This window comes from Pseudopipra pipra, chromosome 1, assembly GCF_036250125.1.
Source record: "Pseudopipra pipra isolate bDixPip1 chromosome 1, bDixPip1.hap1, whole genome shotgun sequence".
NCBI lineage: Eukaryota > Metazoa > Chordata > Aves > Passeriformes > Pipridae > Pseudopipra > Pseudopipra pipra.
The window spans coordinates 1508225-1524179 of NC_087549.1; the positions used below are offsets into that span (position 1 = coordinate 1508225).

General features: G+C 51.3%; 1 long non-coding RNA gene across 1 annotated transcript; it reads right to left on the bottom strand.

Annotated features, from left to right (window-relative positions):
• Positions 1 to 6626: 6626 nt before the first annotated feature.
• Positions 6627 to 9117, bottom strand: LOC135415031 (uncharacterized). Its single transcript, XR_010430950.1, has 2 exons — positions 8943 to 9117; positions 6627 to 6799 (listed from the first exon to the last, which is right to left on the bottom strand). It is a non-coding gene; the product is annotated as an uncharacterized LOC135415031 (long non-coding RNA).
• Positions 9118 to 15955: the final 6838 nt, after the last annotated feature.

The following is a 15955-nucleotide window of genomic DNA, read 5'->3' on the forward strand; positions in this document are numbered from 1 at the left end:
CGAGATCCAACTCATCCATGTCATGTGCCAGGGAAAGCCACGAATCAGTTGTTGGCATGATGGAATTTTACTGGATGGAGGTTGAGACAGCTCATTTATGGCTGGGATGGGAAAAGGAGGGAGAGAAGTGGTGATGGAGTTTCCACTTTGGGGCAAAGGTGGATTCCAAGACGAGGAGCCGATATCAGGGACATACAGGGTAGGAATCACGGGGAGAAATCCTGTAAGAATTAGGAGTGTTTCTCACTAAGAGAGGGAATTCAGCCTTCAAATCCACTAAAAAAGCAGGCAGAGGGAGGGAAAAATTTGGTCTCTCTGTCCATGGTGGGCGGGTTCGGAAGATGATGCAGCAAGAAAGATTTGGGTGAGACAATTGGGCAAAGGTCCATCCATGGAATGAATGAAGGAATGTCTGGGAAGGGGAGGACCTCAGACATTGGGAGAGTTCAGGACCAGGGCAGGGAAAACACCTCGTAAGAGCAACATGAGTCTGGCTTCTCTTGAGGAGAAGGAATGACCATGCAGACCCAGGGAATGGTTTTGGCTGGAATGGACCTTCAAGACCATCCAGTGCCACCCCCTGCCATGGGCAGGGACACCTTCCACTAGCCCAGGTTGCTCCAACCTGACCTTGGACACTTCCAGGGATGAGGCAGCCACAGCTCCTCTGGGAATTCCATTCCAGACCCTCCCCACCCTCCCAGCTAAGAATTCCTTCCCAATATCCCGTCTAACCCTCTGGCAGTGGGAAGCCATTCCCTGTGTGCTGTCCCTCCATCCCTTGTCCCAAGTGCCTCTCCAGCTCTCCTGGAGCCCCTTTAGGCTCTGGAAGGTGCTCCAAGGTCTCCCTGGAGCCTTAGAGAAGAGCAACACGTGGATGTTCGAGTTGAGGAAACTTCCAGGGGATACAAGGACCAAACTTTGCTCTGAAGGTGATCAGATGTTACCCAAGGGACTCAGAGAAAGGGTGGGATCTCCATCCTTGGAGTCATCCAGACTTAGTTGGAGAATCATGGGATCACTGAGGTTGGAAAAGACCTCCAGGACCATCGAGTCCAACCTTTGACCCATCCCCACCTTGTCCCCCAGCCCAGGGCACCGAGTACCACATCCAGGCCTTCCTTGGACATCTACAGGAATGGGGACTCCAAACCTTGCTGGGCAGCCCTTTCCAAGGCCTGACCACCCTTTCCATGAAGAAATTCCTCCCGCTGTCCAACCTGACCCTCCCCTGGCACAGCCTGAGGCCGTGTCCTCTTGTCCTGGGAGAAGAGGCCAACCCTGAGCATCCCGTTCTAACTTTAAAAACTGAATTTATCTTCAATTTTGATATACTTTAAACACAGCTCTGGACAGGAGGTTGCCAGAGGGCCCTTCCAGCCTGCACCATCTTTGGATGGAAAATTCAAAGTTGGAAAATTCTGTCTTTGGATTCAAAAAAACCTGGAAAATTCAAAGTTGGCTTCGAGCGCTGGTGCTTCACGAATATCCTGGTTAAAAAAACACTTTTTCAAAACTCCTTCCTGGCTCCAGTTGTGACTCTGCTCATCAGTTCATGTCCCTTGGGGGTGCAATCACATCTTATTAATTTGAAATCGCCCAAATAGTCATTACCCTGATAATTGTCTGCTTAGTAAATACACTCATCCCCGAGGGCTTATTGAGGCTTTATCTACTCCTGGGTGACCTGAGGGGCTATTGATTATTTGCTCGTTAGTCCTCATTAACTTTGGGGTTTTAATAAACAATTGGGAGATAATCCAAGACCCAGCAGAAGCTTTTCCTGGGAATCATCGCTCACCTCCTTCAGAGGGGACGGCCAACAACAAAAAAAAAATGATGTTTGTTTGCAGGTCTTCGAGGGAGAAAAGGGAATTTTGGAGTTGATTTCTGGAGGTTTTTTATCACCTGGGCTCGTTTCTGCCTTGTGGTGTCGTCCAACGATGTGCTCCAAACAGGAAAACATCCTGAATGTGGTGCCTGAATCCCACAGTTGGAAAATTCAGTTCCCTTTCAGTGGGATCCCTGAGTTTTCCAGGCTAGATGTGCCCAGAATGCCCTGATGTTCTGGTTCTAACAAGCTCTGCTCCAGGATTAAGGGAATATGTGGTATCATCCAACAATGTTCTCCAAGCAGGAAAACATCCTGAAAGTGGTGCCTGAATCCCACAGTTGGAAAATTCAGCTCACTTTCAGTGGGATCCCTGAGTTTTCCAGGCTGGATGAGCCCAGAATTCCCTGACTCCCTGTCTCTGACAAACTCTCCTGCAGGATTACGGGAATATGTGATGTTGTCCGACAATTTGCTCCAAGCGGGAAAACATCCTGAAAGTGGAGCCTGAATCCTACAGTTTGAAAATTCAGCTCACTTTCCATGGGATCCCTGGCTTTTCCAGATTGGAAAAGCCCAGAAGTCCCTGATGTTCTGGTTCTAACAAGCTCTGCTTCAGGATTAAGGGAATATCAGTGCTAATGAGGCCCTTTTTTCCAGGAATGTTGCTGAAAGCATGGAAAGGGCACAGCACTCTGCTGAAAGCAGAGTTGTGGCCTCTCCTCTGAGCATTCCCGAGCAGGATTTCCTACCTGGAGGAATTCTGCATGGGAATTTTCCACCTATTCCTTCCCAAGAGGATTCAGGCACCACTTTCCAAATGTTTTCCTGGCTGGAGCACATTCTTGGATGACATCACATATTCTCTTAATCCTGGGGCAGAGCTTGTTAGACACAAGGAGTCAGGGAATTCTGAGCACATCCAGCCTGGAAAACCCAGGGATCCCGCTGAAAGTGAGCTGAATTTTCCAACTGTGGGATTCAGGCACCATTTTCAGGATGTTTTCCTGCTTGGAGAACATTGTTGAACAACATAATATATTCCCTTATTCCTGGGGCAGAGTTTGTTAGAACCAGAACATCATGGACTTCCAGGCACATCCAGCCTGGAAAACTTAGGGATCCTGCTGAAAGGGAGCTGAATTTTCCAGCTGTGGGATTCAGGCACCACTTTCAGGATGTTTTCCTGCTTGGAGCAGATTGCATGGGAAGTTTAGCCATGGTCACCTCCCTGCTTTTCCAGAGCCTGGTGCTGCTGTGCAGAAGCTTTTGGGAGAGGATGATCCATGTGTAGATGACATGGGTGTAGGTTCTGTCCCTGGTCTAGGACTCTTATTCCTGAATTTTCTGCCCAAATCCTCTCACTCTGCACAGCAGAAATGACCAACTCTGTCCTTACTCGCTCCTTACTCCTCGTTTACTACTCGTGGCTCTTCCCACCCAAGCAGAGATCCCATGATGTTGTTCCCAAATGTTCCCAAGGAGGGTCCATTGAGATGCCTCATCTCCCTCCCGGAAGGAGCAGAGAGAGCAGATCTTTGCTCATCCAGGTGAAGATCCCTCAGGAATGTTTGTCCCACGAGGTTTTCCTCCTCTATCCCAAGAGCCAAGCGGTCCCTGGGTCACTCAAGGGAGGATGGGATTCGTTTTTTTAGAGGAAAACTCTTTCTGGGCCCACCAGGATAGAGGCAAATCCATCCTGGCCTCAGGTGGGACACCCTGGAATTTTTCATAGGCTGGATCCGACCTCTCAGGGAGACCTGGAGTGTCCCAGACACCCTCAGGGAGCCCTGGACTGATGGGCTTTCTTGCCCAGGGGTAGGATCCAGCTTTTGGGAGGAACAAACCTTGGATCAGGGTTTTCCCTCTGCAAAGAATTGAAACCACACAGGGAAAAATCAGGAATCCACGAGGAGTCCCTGGGCTATAATGCCAGGAGGTTTTACCTCTTTGCCAGCACCTTCCATGGAGCGCAAATTTTTGGGACAACATGGATCAGACTCCCCAGCTCAGTTCCCTGAGGCATCGCAGTGTTTCACAGCACTATCCTACAAAATCCAGGCTTGGGAAGACGAGGTGGCTTCTGGAATTCCCTCTCAGGTGCCCATCAGCCCCCGCAAACCTTATTCCCCTCCTTCCATCGCTGACGGATTTTTCCTATTCCTCCCGCAGTGGAAGCCGCCTGGCAGCTCCTTCCTGACCCAGGGAGGTTCCCCCTTTCCCCCTTCCCTCCCCCCTCCCCCCCCGCTCCCCACATCCCTGAGATTTATGAGCCAGACTTGCATTATGAGGTGAGTGACTTATCGGGCTGTCAGGGCGAGCGTTTTAAGACGGAATTATATGGGAGAGGGAAAAGATTTTTACCAAATTAATGAAAAATCAATCGGGCCTCAAAAATCCATTAATGGTCATAATGCACTGGTTACAGATAGAGAGATACCAGGGAATCCAATAGTGCCTGTTAAATACCTCTCCTGGAATGGAGCGTCTGGGATATAACTCATTCATTAGGCTGCCCATGTTTACTTTTTAAAGTGACACCAAGCCCTGTCCCTGCAGGACTCCATGCAGCATTTATAAGCCCACATTCCCCCAGTGCCCATCTCCGGGGCCAGCCTGGCCTGGTTCCGAAGGAATTGATCCTCCATTCCCTTTTTTCCCCCCTCCCTGGGACAATCCCTGCTGAGGCAGGACCGGAATGACTCTGTTCCTATAGCTGATGGTTTCCCCTATAGCTGATGGTTTCCAGCCTTCCCTGAGCTCTGACTTTCACCCCAAATAGCTCTCTGGAGGTCTGACCTGCAGCTCAATGTGTCTCCTCTTCATTTTCCTTAGTCTTAGCTCAGTGCTTGGCTTAATCCCTCCCCTCATCCAACAATAACAACATTAATCCGGGGACCGATCCTGCTCCGTTCCCAGTGTCTCTGGGGAGCCTGGGAATTGCTGCTGGTGTTCTCCCACCTCCCAGGCTTTCTCAGACTTTTGAGGAATGGTCAAATGAGGAAAGGCTGAGAGAATTGGGATCGTTCAGCCCGGAAAAGAGAAGTTTCGGCGTGACCTAATTGTGGCCTTCCAGGACCTGAAGGGGGAACTTACAGGAATGATGAGGCAAAAGTATTTCCAAGAGCACGTAGGACAAGGGGGAATGGCTGAAAACTGTCAGACAGCAGGGTTAGATTGGATATTAGGAAGAAATTCTTCCCTGTGTGGGTGGTGAGGCACTGGAATGGAATTCCCAGAGAAGCTGTGGTTGCCCCTGGATCCCTGGAAGTGTCCAAGGCCAGGTTGGAGTAACCTGGGCTAGTGGGAGCTGTCCCTGCCCATGGAAGGGGCTTGGAATGAGATGATCTTTTGACTCTCCTTCCAACCCAAACCATCCCATGATTCTATGATTCCAAGATTCCAGGATTCTACGGGCAACGTGACACCTGGTTTGAAGGGTCAACGTTGGCCACCTCGTGCCTGGGAGAGGATCCTCCTCCCTTTCTCCCTTCTTTCTGCACGTTGGGGTTGTTGTTGCTCCTCCCCCTGTCCTGCCCCACCTTTCAGACCTGTGTCCACCCCTGGGTTGTTCCAATCCTCATGGAGATGCTGGGCCTGGCACGATGGATCTCAGGTGGCTTCTGGAGGGATCCACCCTCTCCACATCTGTCCAGATGTTTCCCACAGCTGCCATTCGTTGCCTGGGGGAAAATTAAGCGGAGGCAACGTGCCCAAAAAGTCAGGCCCACAATCCAAATGGGAATTGCAGGTGTCTGGAGGACGTCAAACCTCTCTAACATGAACATCCCATGCAGTGGTGCAGCTCCACGTCAAAGAGACTTCAAAAGAGAGCAGGAAAGACCTTGAAAGAGCAGTTCCTCCCATTCCTTTTCCATTCCTGACTCTCCATGGAGTGTTCCAGTCTTCTCCATAGTGCAGAGAGCTTGTGGGAAATGCGTCACACCTTGGAATGTCACGGCAGCTCCAGGATGTTGAACGGTCTTGGAGATAGAAGAGAAGGTGAATTCCTCCTGCAAAGTGCCTAATCTAGAGAGGAGACAACTCCTCTGAGAAGATCATTGCCCAGCATGAGGATAAACCACTCCCACTGCCCAGCAGGTCCTACCCAGAGGCTGGAATAGCGTAGGAATTCTGCTTTTCCCATGAAAATGAACTGCAGCCCAGTCCAGGGGTGCAAGAGCTCAGCAAAGCGAAGTCAGACAAGAAGGACTTGGATTTTCCAGCCCCAAAATGCAAATATTCCCCCTGAGGGGGGGTCTCAGTGGTTGCTCCTGTTCTGGGGGTCCTCAGAGGTCCCTGGATCGAGCGCATCCAGCTCCAGTTGTGCTCTGACACATCAGGGAACTGCCTTGGATGTGTGTGTTGTTGTTCTTCATCAAACCCGGAAAAATTTTCCTCCTCCCACTGTCAGGGAAAAGAGCAGGACGTCAAATCTTGTTTCAGAGATTCCACGGATTCCACAGCTGGGAGGGACCCACAAATCTTGGCTTGTCCACAAGGTGAGTTGTGTGTTTGGTGCTGCTCCCATCTCCCCTCCCTTCACTTCCCAGCCCTGGCACCTGGCACTGATCCCCTCCTGAGGGGAAAAAATGGGATCAGGACCTGTGGGATGCCTGGATAGAGTCAGATCCACACATCGCCCCTGCTCAACGTCATCGGGCACCGGGGGTTTCGTTTCCTTTAAATCTTTTTTAAAAAGCAATAAAAGGCCTCCTGGAACAGTCGGAGCGCCGAACATCCACCAAAGTGACAGCCTGTCAAAGCTGCCTCGCCGAGAAAACCTGGGCCCAGCAAATTTTTAAGCAGGAAAATTTATTCGCCGTGTCGCTCATCTCTCCGGGGATGAAAAATGGCCGGGGCTCCCTCATTTCGCGCGGAGTCCTGGCAAAGCGGCGCCGCGCTCAAACGAGCGGATCGGCCTCGAACAGGACCAATTCATCATCTGGAACAGGCGGAGGCGACAACCTGCCCCGGAAAAAAAAGAAGGGGAAAAAGGATTAAGTTGTGGGTTTTATCCCGGCCTAAATGATCTCGCCCATTAATTTGACACAACAAGGGCTGCCGAGCGCGACGTTTCCCTGGGCCGGGATCTAACGCGGGGCTCTCTATTAACCCGTCACCTTTGCCACTTCCAGCCCCTTCTCCAGGGGGATTTTTCCAGGGCATTTTGGTGCTAGGTACCTGCTGGCTGCTCTGAGGTGGCGTTGGATGGGTTTAGACCAGGAGAAGAAGCCCTTCTGCCCCTAGAGATGGGTTGGGAACGGATTTTGCCGGAGATGGTTTTTGATAGTAATTCCAGATTTGATCTATTTTTTTTTTCACACTGCCAAAAATTCCAGCTGGACTTTTGTTTGACTGTCTGCACTTTGGGATTTTCACCCATCCATGGAAGGGTTGGATGGGGCTTGGAGCAACCTGGGATAGCAGAAAGTGTCCATGCCCATGGCAGAGGGTTGGAATTAGACGAAGGTCTCTCCCAACCCAAACCATTCTGTGATTCTTCCACTGCTTTTGAGCTTAGAGAAGATGATCCTTGTAAAGGAACTTGCTGTCACAGACCCCTCTTCTTTCCAAGTTTGTATCCCACAGGATTAGTCCAAACAGTCCTGGATCTTCTCTCCAGCTCTCCAGGGCTGTGATCCTACTTTTTGTCCTGTTCTCTTTCCTCAAGATCCCAGAATCACAGAGTCACTGAGGTTGGAAAAGACCTCCAAAAGACCGTGGAGTCCAACCTCTGACCCAACCCCACCTTGTCCCCCAGCCCAGAGCACTGAGTGCCACGTCCAGTCCTTCCTTGGACACCTCCAGGAGTGGGGACTCCAAACCTCCCTGGGCAGCCCCTTCCAGTGCCCAATTAATGTCTCTCTAAAGAACTTCTTCCTAACGTCCAGTTCTGGGCCCCTCATGGCAAAATGGACATTGAGGGGCTGGAGTGTGTCCAGGGAAGGGAACAGAGATGGGGAAGGGTCTGGAGCAGCAGGAGCAGCTGAGGGAGCTGGAGGAGATCATCCTGGAGAAAAGGAGGCTCAGGGGGAACCTTCTCACTTCCACAACTCCCTGACAGGAGGTGGAGCCAAGTGGGAGTCGGGCTCTGCTCCCACAAGGGACAGGAGGAGAGGAAACAGCCTCAAGCTGTGCCAGGGGAGGGTCATGTTGGACATCAGGAAGAATTCTTTCATGGAAAGGGTTGCCAGGCATTGGAAGGGGCTGCCCAGGGAGGTTTGGAGTCCCCATCCCTGGAGGTGTCTGAGGAAGGCCTGGACACCCTCAGTGCCCTGGGCTGGGGGACAAGGTGGGGATTGGACACAGCTTGGACTCCACGACCTTGGAGGTCTTTTCCAACTCAATAATTCCGGGATCCTGAGTTCAGCAAGGTGAACAAACACAGAGGTGGACTTTTCCAGGAGGTGACAATGACACAACCAGCTGGTCACAGCTGCAGCCTGATGGTCTGACCTTGGTCCTTGGGCACAGCCGTGATTTCCCTCCTCCCACCTCGCTGGGACCTTGCCAGGCCCTCCCTCCGGGCCCCATCACGTGTGACACGAGCGTGGCCACTTGCAGGGCAGTTCCAGGGGCTGCAGGGACAGGGATCAGCTCCCTGTTTAGAAATGCTGACGGGGCAGGAGCTCAGATCCAGCACCCTGGGCAGGGACACCTCGTGGATCTTAATCCCCCGAGAGCTTTGATTGCAAAACCGAAATCAAAACAAGACGAAACCTTCCCTTTCCTTCTTCCCTAAACCCTCTGCTCTCAAAGAGGGGTTTCAATGGTTGGGGTTGGTCCCTCTAGAAGCATGAGGGAGCTGATGGGTGTATTTTGGTGCCATCCTCACCCAGCTGGTGCCGTGAGAAGGTCAGGGAGACCTCAACGTGCCTTCCCGGCCTCAAAATCTGCTGCCCAGTCAGCATTTTTCCTTTCCCCTGGCTAAAATCACCCCCCCAGATGTGCCAGATGTTGCACAAACCCTTTGTGAGCCCGTCCTTGTGCCTGGTGACAGAGCCCTGAGGGGTTGGCAGGAGGTTTGTCACCTGCAGAGCTCCGTGCAGGGGATTTGTGGTGATGTGGAGCTCCCTGTGGATGATCCCGGTGACACTTTGTCCCTTACCCGGCTCAGCCACTCCACGTGGTGACATCTCTCCCCTAAGGTGCTCATCTGTCTTCTAAGGTGCTTCCAGGGAATCCCAACGACAGGTTTCCCCACTGTGATGTCACCCGTGGGTGCAGACACATTCCCAGCACTCCGAGCATGTGGCTTTGCCACTTCCTGAAGCCTTGGGAGACCCTGGAGAGGCACCTGGAGATGTAGAGATGTTGCAGCCCCAACAGGGAATCCCAGAATGTTATGGGTTCAAGGGGACACCTAGGGACACCTTCCACTAGCCCAGGCTGCTCCAAGTCCCATCCAACCTGGGCTTGGACACTTCCAGAGATGGGGCAGTCACCACTTCTCTGGGAATTCCAGTCCAGCCCCTCATCACCCTCCCAGCCAAGAATTCCTTCCCAATATCCCATCTATCCCTCCCCTCTGGCACTGGGAAGCCATTCCCTGTGTGTTGTCCCTCCTTCCCTTGTCCCAAGTCCCTCTCCAGCTCTCTTGGATCCCTTTTAGGCCCTGGAAGGAGCTCCAAGGTCTTCCTGGATCCTTCTCCAGGCTGGACATTCCCAGTTCTCCCAACCTGGCTCCAGAGCAGAAGAGCTCCATCCCCTGGAGCATCTCCGTGGCCTCCTCTGGCCTTGCTCCAACATTCCCACATCCTTGTGCTGTTGGAGAGCCCAGAGTTGGATGCCAGGATCTGCAGGGCAGATCTCCAGATCTCCCCTTCCCTTTCTCCAGGACTTTACAGCTCAAATTGATGAAGAAACTTCCGTGTTTTATGGCCTTTTCTTTCTCTGTCTTGGTCTCTGTGACCCCAAGGATTTCTGGGAAACGCGGCCTGGGAACGCCTCAGGAATTACATGGCTGGTGGGATTGCTCTGATAGTCCTGAGAGCACAGAAACAAATCTGCTCAAAACCCAGAACAAATAACCCGCTCCAGCTTTTTATTTTAAACAAAATCTCCCTGTTGGGCTTGGTCAGATCTCTTAATTTTTTTTTTTTAAATCATAAGCTGAGCTTTTGGCAAGACAAGAGGAGGAGAGAAAAGGAGGGGGGGAAAAAAATCAAAAGTATCTTCCTGAGGTGTTTGGGAAGCTGAGAAGTTCCCTATTACACAGGTATCAAACAGCCTTTTTTCCTCATGCAGATAAAATAATTCCCCAGATCTAATTTTAGCGATTTGCCTTTTTTTGTGTGTGTGTGTGTGGCAGCTTAGAGAGAAAAAAAAAAAAAAAATAAAATTTAACCGGTGTCTCATGAAAGTCAAATCGAGTCGGGTCTTTTTCTTTCTTTTTTCTTTCTTTCTTTTTATTTTTTTTTTTCTGTGGCCCTTTTTCAAGACGATTTTTCCCCCCTTTAGGTTTGATATATCTCGGTGTTCTCGCTCAGGGAAGCTGGGAACAAAGTCTTTGGGTGCAAAGTGAGCTCCTCCTTGGAGGAGCTTTCATGCTGTGCTCAAATATGAGCAGGAAATACATACATATATATATATATTTATATATATATATATGCATGTGTGTGAGCAAGAGATACTTAAGAGAGTGCTTCGCTTTTTTCCTCCAAATATTAATATTTAAGCTGACCCACCTCTCCCATCCACCTCATTACTAATTTAATCCACTTTAGAGCCAGGGGGGAAACTGAGGCAGGGCCACTCTGCTCACATTAGGAGGGATCCTGCTGGCTCAGCTCTTGGCTTTTGTACCTTCCCTCTGCTTTTTGAGGCTGGATCCAGGTCTTAAAGCTCGAGGAGGAATATCCTGGGGGGGCAAAGTTCATCCCTGGGCGGTGGCACGAGGCAGAACTGGCTCGGTGACACCGGGAGGTCCCCGTGGCTCCTCAAGCAATTTATAAGCAATTCCCGACCAGTCAAGCATTTAAATACTTTGCAGACTCAATTAAAAGGTTTTTTTTGGGGGGTCAAGTCACTGGGGTTTGAGTTGTGTGGGGTTTTTTTCCCCTAAAAGCCATTTAAATACCAATAAGAAAGTCTTGATTCAGTTCTTTGTTGGGATAGCCCGGGGGGGTCATTCTGGGAGTCATTAATCCTGCTGGACAGGAGCTTTGTTGGCAGGATTTGCCTCTCCAGCTGGGTGAGATGCCACTGTCACCAAGAGCCTGGTGGAGTCAGGTCCCAAGAGCCTGGGACCACCTTTGGTCCCATGCTGGAGCAGCAAACCTTGAGGTTTTAAGCCCAAGTCGGTCTTATCTTTATCTCTCCTGCTGTGAGAGACATGAGGGTGTCCTGACAATAATTCCTCCAGGCTGGTGTTTTCTCCTCTCTCCGACCACCACTGATGCCTTTGCTTGGTAAAACACGGTGATTTGGGCAAGTCTTGGCTGTTTTGAGTCTTGGTGCTTCGAAAAGCCCTTCAAGGCCACCTTGGATGGGGCCTGGAGCAACCTGGGCTAGCGGGAGGTGTCCCTGGATCATCCCTAGATTGTCCTGAAGGTCCTTTCCAACCCAAACCATTCCATGATTCTCAGACAGGCAGGGCTTTTTCCAGCTGCTGGTTTAACTGGGCCCCGTGAATTCGGATCTTCCAAGTGACTGCTTTGGTTTTCCTGTTGAATCCACGGGGGACATTTCATGGAACACAAAAACCCGGAGCGCCGCAGCTCTTGGCAGGCAGGAGGCAGGACAGACGCCTCCTGGGCTGGGGAGGGAGACAAAAGCTCCCAAAATTCCTGCCAGTCTGCCCTGGGGAGCTCCTCCATCCCCCTCCTGGGATCAGTCCCTGTCTGATCACCCTCCAAGTGGTGGGAAGATACCTCAAGTCCACCTTTGCTTCCTCTCCATGGCACCTCATCTCCTGCTCAGGCTCCTTTCTTGCCCTTCTGGAAGTTTTGGAGCATCTTTAGGAAGAGCAAAGCTTGTGCTTTGCCCTCCACCACCTCTGCCTTGCTCCCAAGTCCTTCCAGGCTGGTGTCCACAGCCACATCCACCATTATCAATGGGCTTGTCAGGGTCAGTGGGGTCAGAATTCACCCCCAGAAGAATTCCCAGGGGTTATTCCAGATGAAATCAATCCATCCATGAATGACTCGTGACCAACAAGCCCAGTCTGGGCCCCCTGAACCCCGCTGCTTGGTGATAAATTAACTTTGCCTTTTTCCTGCTTCCCACCTCAATCCCTCCCCCTCTTTCCCTTCAAACATTCCTGTTTCCCATCCGAAGCCTCGGAAGGTGCCTCTAAGGAGCCCCTTGGGCTCCATAAGCTCTTAAGCAGCTCGGGCCGTGCCCACGTCACGGCAGCCACCGCAGAGGGGAGCGGGACAGATTTCCAGGAGCTCATCTCCCACCAGGATGCTCCAAGGCTTGGGCAGACACTGGATTATAGGGAGGTTTATTATCCTTCCTCCAGTTATAGTAACATCTAATCCAGGGATGACGCTTTTGACAGGTGGGGATGAGGGGCTGCCTCCATCCCTCCTGACACTAAGGCGCTTCCAGCGGCTCCGGAGTCGTCCAGACTCATCCCCCTCATCCACAGGGGATGCCACCCCAGGTTTAGCTTCCCTCTGGTGAGGTCCTCAAGCTGCTTGAGGATGGAGCATCTCCCTCACCTTCCTGTGGAGACAACACACCCCCTTGGGGGTCTCCGGTGGCACCGGAGCGATCCCAGCAGGGACAACCGGGAGGGATCATATCCAGGCCCCCTCATCCCTGGGGATGGTGGCTTTGGGGCACGGCAGCAGCCCAGCAGCTCCCGGGAGTTTTTTTTTCCTTTGGAGCAGCACCTGACTTGGCGCTTTTGCATCTGTGCCCTAACGAGGCAGTGATTAATTGAGCCGGGGCCACGCTGGGATCTCGGCAAAGAGAAAAACCGGCACATCCCGAACCCGGCCCCGACCGCCCCGGAGCGGGCCCAAGCTCTCTCCTCTCCTCTCCCCCCTCCTCCCTTTTCCACTCTGCCTTCTCTCTCCTACGGAATTAATCTCCATTGCTCCAAAGGTCTCTCTCGCACACCCCACTGACCCGAGCTCAAATTGATTTTTTTTTTCCCCTTACCCCTCACCCCTCTCTTGGTTTTCTGCCGGCAAAGCACGGAGAGGATTTTGTTTTGATTTGATTTTGATTTTTCCCCCCAGTATTATTTTTATTTATTGTTATTATTATTATTTCTACTATTATTTTTGGATGGGTTAAACTTCGACCTTCTGGGCTCTGGGAAAAAAAAACCAAACCCACAGTAATTTAGAAGTGAAAACTAATTATCTCAATGCAGGAAAGTGGGGAAGGAGCCTGGGGGTGAGGAGGTCTTCTTATTGCTCTTTAAGGGGGTGAGGTTGTCAAGGCAGCTGCCAGGGTTTCATTTTTCTCTTCTTGTCCAAGTTCAGTGGGTTAAGGTCACTTATTTCTTCTCTTTTTCACACAGAAAAGAGGGGCAAGAGGGGCTTGGAGATGTTTTGGTGGTCCTGAGTTTGGCAAACCCTTTAAATCAGAAAGGAATTGTTTACTCAGAGAGTGGGGAGGGACTGGCACAGGTTGCCCGGAAAGGTTGTGGATGCTCCATGTCTGGAATGTTCAAGGCCAGGCTGGACAGGGCTTGGAGCAACCTGGGATAGTGGAAGGTGTCCCTGCCAACCCAAACCATTCCCTGATCTGGAGTTCTGCCCTGCAGATCCCGGCATCCAGCTCTGGGCTCTCCAACAGCACAAGGATGTGGAGCTGCTGGAGCAAGGCCAGAGGAGGTCACGGAGATGCTCCAGGGGATGGAGCTCTTCGGCTCTGGAGCCAGGTTGGGAGAGCTGGGAATGTCCAACCCAGAGAAGAGAAGGATCCAGGAAGACCTTGGAGCTCCTTCCAGGGCCTAAAAGGGATCCAGGAGAGCTGGAGAGGGACTTGGGACAAGGGAAGGAGGGACAGCACAGAGGGAATGGCTTCCCAGTGCCAGAGGGGAGGGATAGATGGGATATTGGGAAGGAATTCTTGGCTGGGAGGGTGGTGAGGGACTGGAATGGAATTCCCAGAGAAGCTGTGGCTGCTCCAACCCTGGAAGTGTCCAAGCCCAGGTTGGACGGGACTTGGAGCAACCTGGGCTAGTGGAAGGTGTCCCTTCCAACCCAAACCATTCCCTGATCTTATGGTTCACCCTCTTTGGTGGATGTGGGGTGATGACAACTGGATTTTGGGCACCGTGCTCTGAATTATCATGATGCTGTTGGGAGAGGGATTCCTGTCTTCCCTAATTTCCGCTTCCCATTAGCAAAGAGGGCTCTTCCAAGATCATCAGTCTGGGAGTTGGGAATCTGTGCCAGCCCTGGAGCTCCCTGGGAGATGAATCTGCCAGGACCAGGCACCGTCTGTGATCCCAGTGCCGGTCAGTTCATCGTCCCAGTGGATCTTGTCTCTTCCCTCATCCCTCCTTAAATCCCACTTCCCTGGGGGCTCCTTGTCGTAGCAAAGAGCAAAAGTCCTGTTCCAGATCCTCCTTCAACCAGAGATGCTCAGACTTTGCCATTCCAGTCCTCCTGCTGACAAAAATGGGGTCACTTGGACAAGGACCTGCTTTGGAGGAAGTTTTTCCATCCTCCGGAAAGAACTGGCAGAGGGAACGTTTCCTGAAGGAGAAACCCCCAAAATTCCCGTGTCTTTGTGACAAAGACATTTCAAATTTTCTATAAAAGAATGAATCTGTGTGTTAATGTGCAGCAGGATGGTGGGATGAGAGCTGGGCAGTCTCTGTATCCCAACATTCCTCCTCAGAGAGGAGAATTCCCCAGCACGGGCAGTGAAGGAGAAGGAAACGTAATTAGTGTCCCTGTTCAATAAATTAGGGATTAATTAGACAAAGAGGGTGTTTGTGGTGTTTGAGAGAATCCCCAGCGTGTTCCTACAGCACAGACCAACAAATTCTTCATTATCCTTGGATTCCTTCTGCCTGGTGGATGTAGGGAATGGAAGGAAGGAGGAAAATCAAGGAGTGACTCTGATCTGCTGGTCTTCACCTTGGGGTTGAAGCACCAGAGGCTGCCTCAACCCCAAGTGCCTCCAGGCTGGATTTAAGGATCTCAGAGGTCTTTTCTGACCTAATTAATTCTGTGATCCTGAGTTTTGCCTTCTGGGAAGTCGGAGAGGGATGGAGGGATGGATGGATGGGGCAGCTCAGGTCGCCGGGTTCAGCTTTTTGTGGTTTGGACACCAGGAGAGGCATCAAGGCTGGACCTGACCCACAAGGATCCTCCCCATTTCCTGTGGGATCCCATGGAGCACGGGGGCTGCTGGATCCTCCTCTCTCCTCCTCCTTCTCCCACTCCGGAGTCTGAAATTCTGCCAGAACAAATCTCACGGAGAAGTGTCCAGGAGGTTTAATCCCGCACTGGATAAAACATTCAAACATCCCATTTCCTGTGGTGGGGTCTCTTCCCTTCGTGCACAGCATTCCCAGGCTGCTCCTGGCCATGAGACAAAATGTTCTGGAATGTATTACATGCCATGAGAGTGCCGTTCTCAGCCCAAGGAGTGAAACAGTTGAGTCATCTTGGCCAAGGAATGGAGGAAAATGTGTGTCCATCCCTGACCCTGTGGATCTTTTCCTAGAGGGACATACGTGTCCATCCCTACTGAGCCTGTGGATCTTTTCCCAGAGGAAAATATGTGTCCATTCCTGACCCTTTGGATCTTCTCCCAGAGGAAAGAATGTGTCCACTCCTGACCCTGTGGTCCCCATGGATCTTCTCCTAGAGGAAAATATGTGTCCATCCCTGACCCTGCGGATGTTTTCCAGAGGAAAGAATGTGTCCATCCCTACTGACCCTGTGGATCTTCTCCTAGAAGAAAATATGTGTCTATCCCTACTGACCTCTTGGATTTTCTCCCATAGGAAAAGGTGTGTCCACCCCTACTGACTCTGTGGATCTTTTCCAGAGGAAAATTTGTGTCCATCCCTGACCCTGTGGATCTTCTCCCAGAGGAAAATATGTGTCCATCCCTACTGAACCTTTGGATCTTCTCTCAGAGGAAAATATGTGTCTATGCCTATTGACCCTTTGGATCTTCTCCCATAGGAAAGAATGT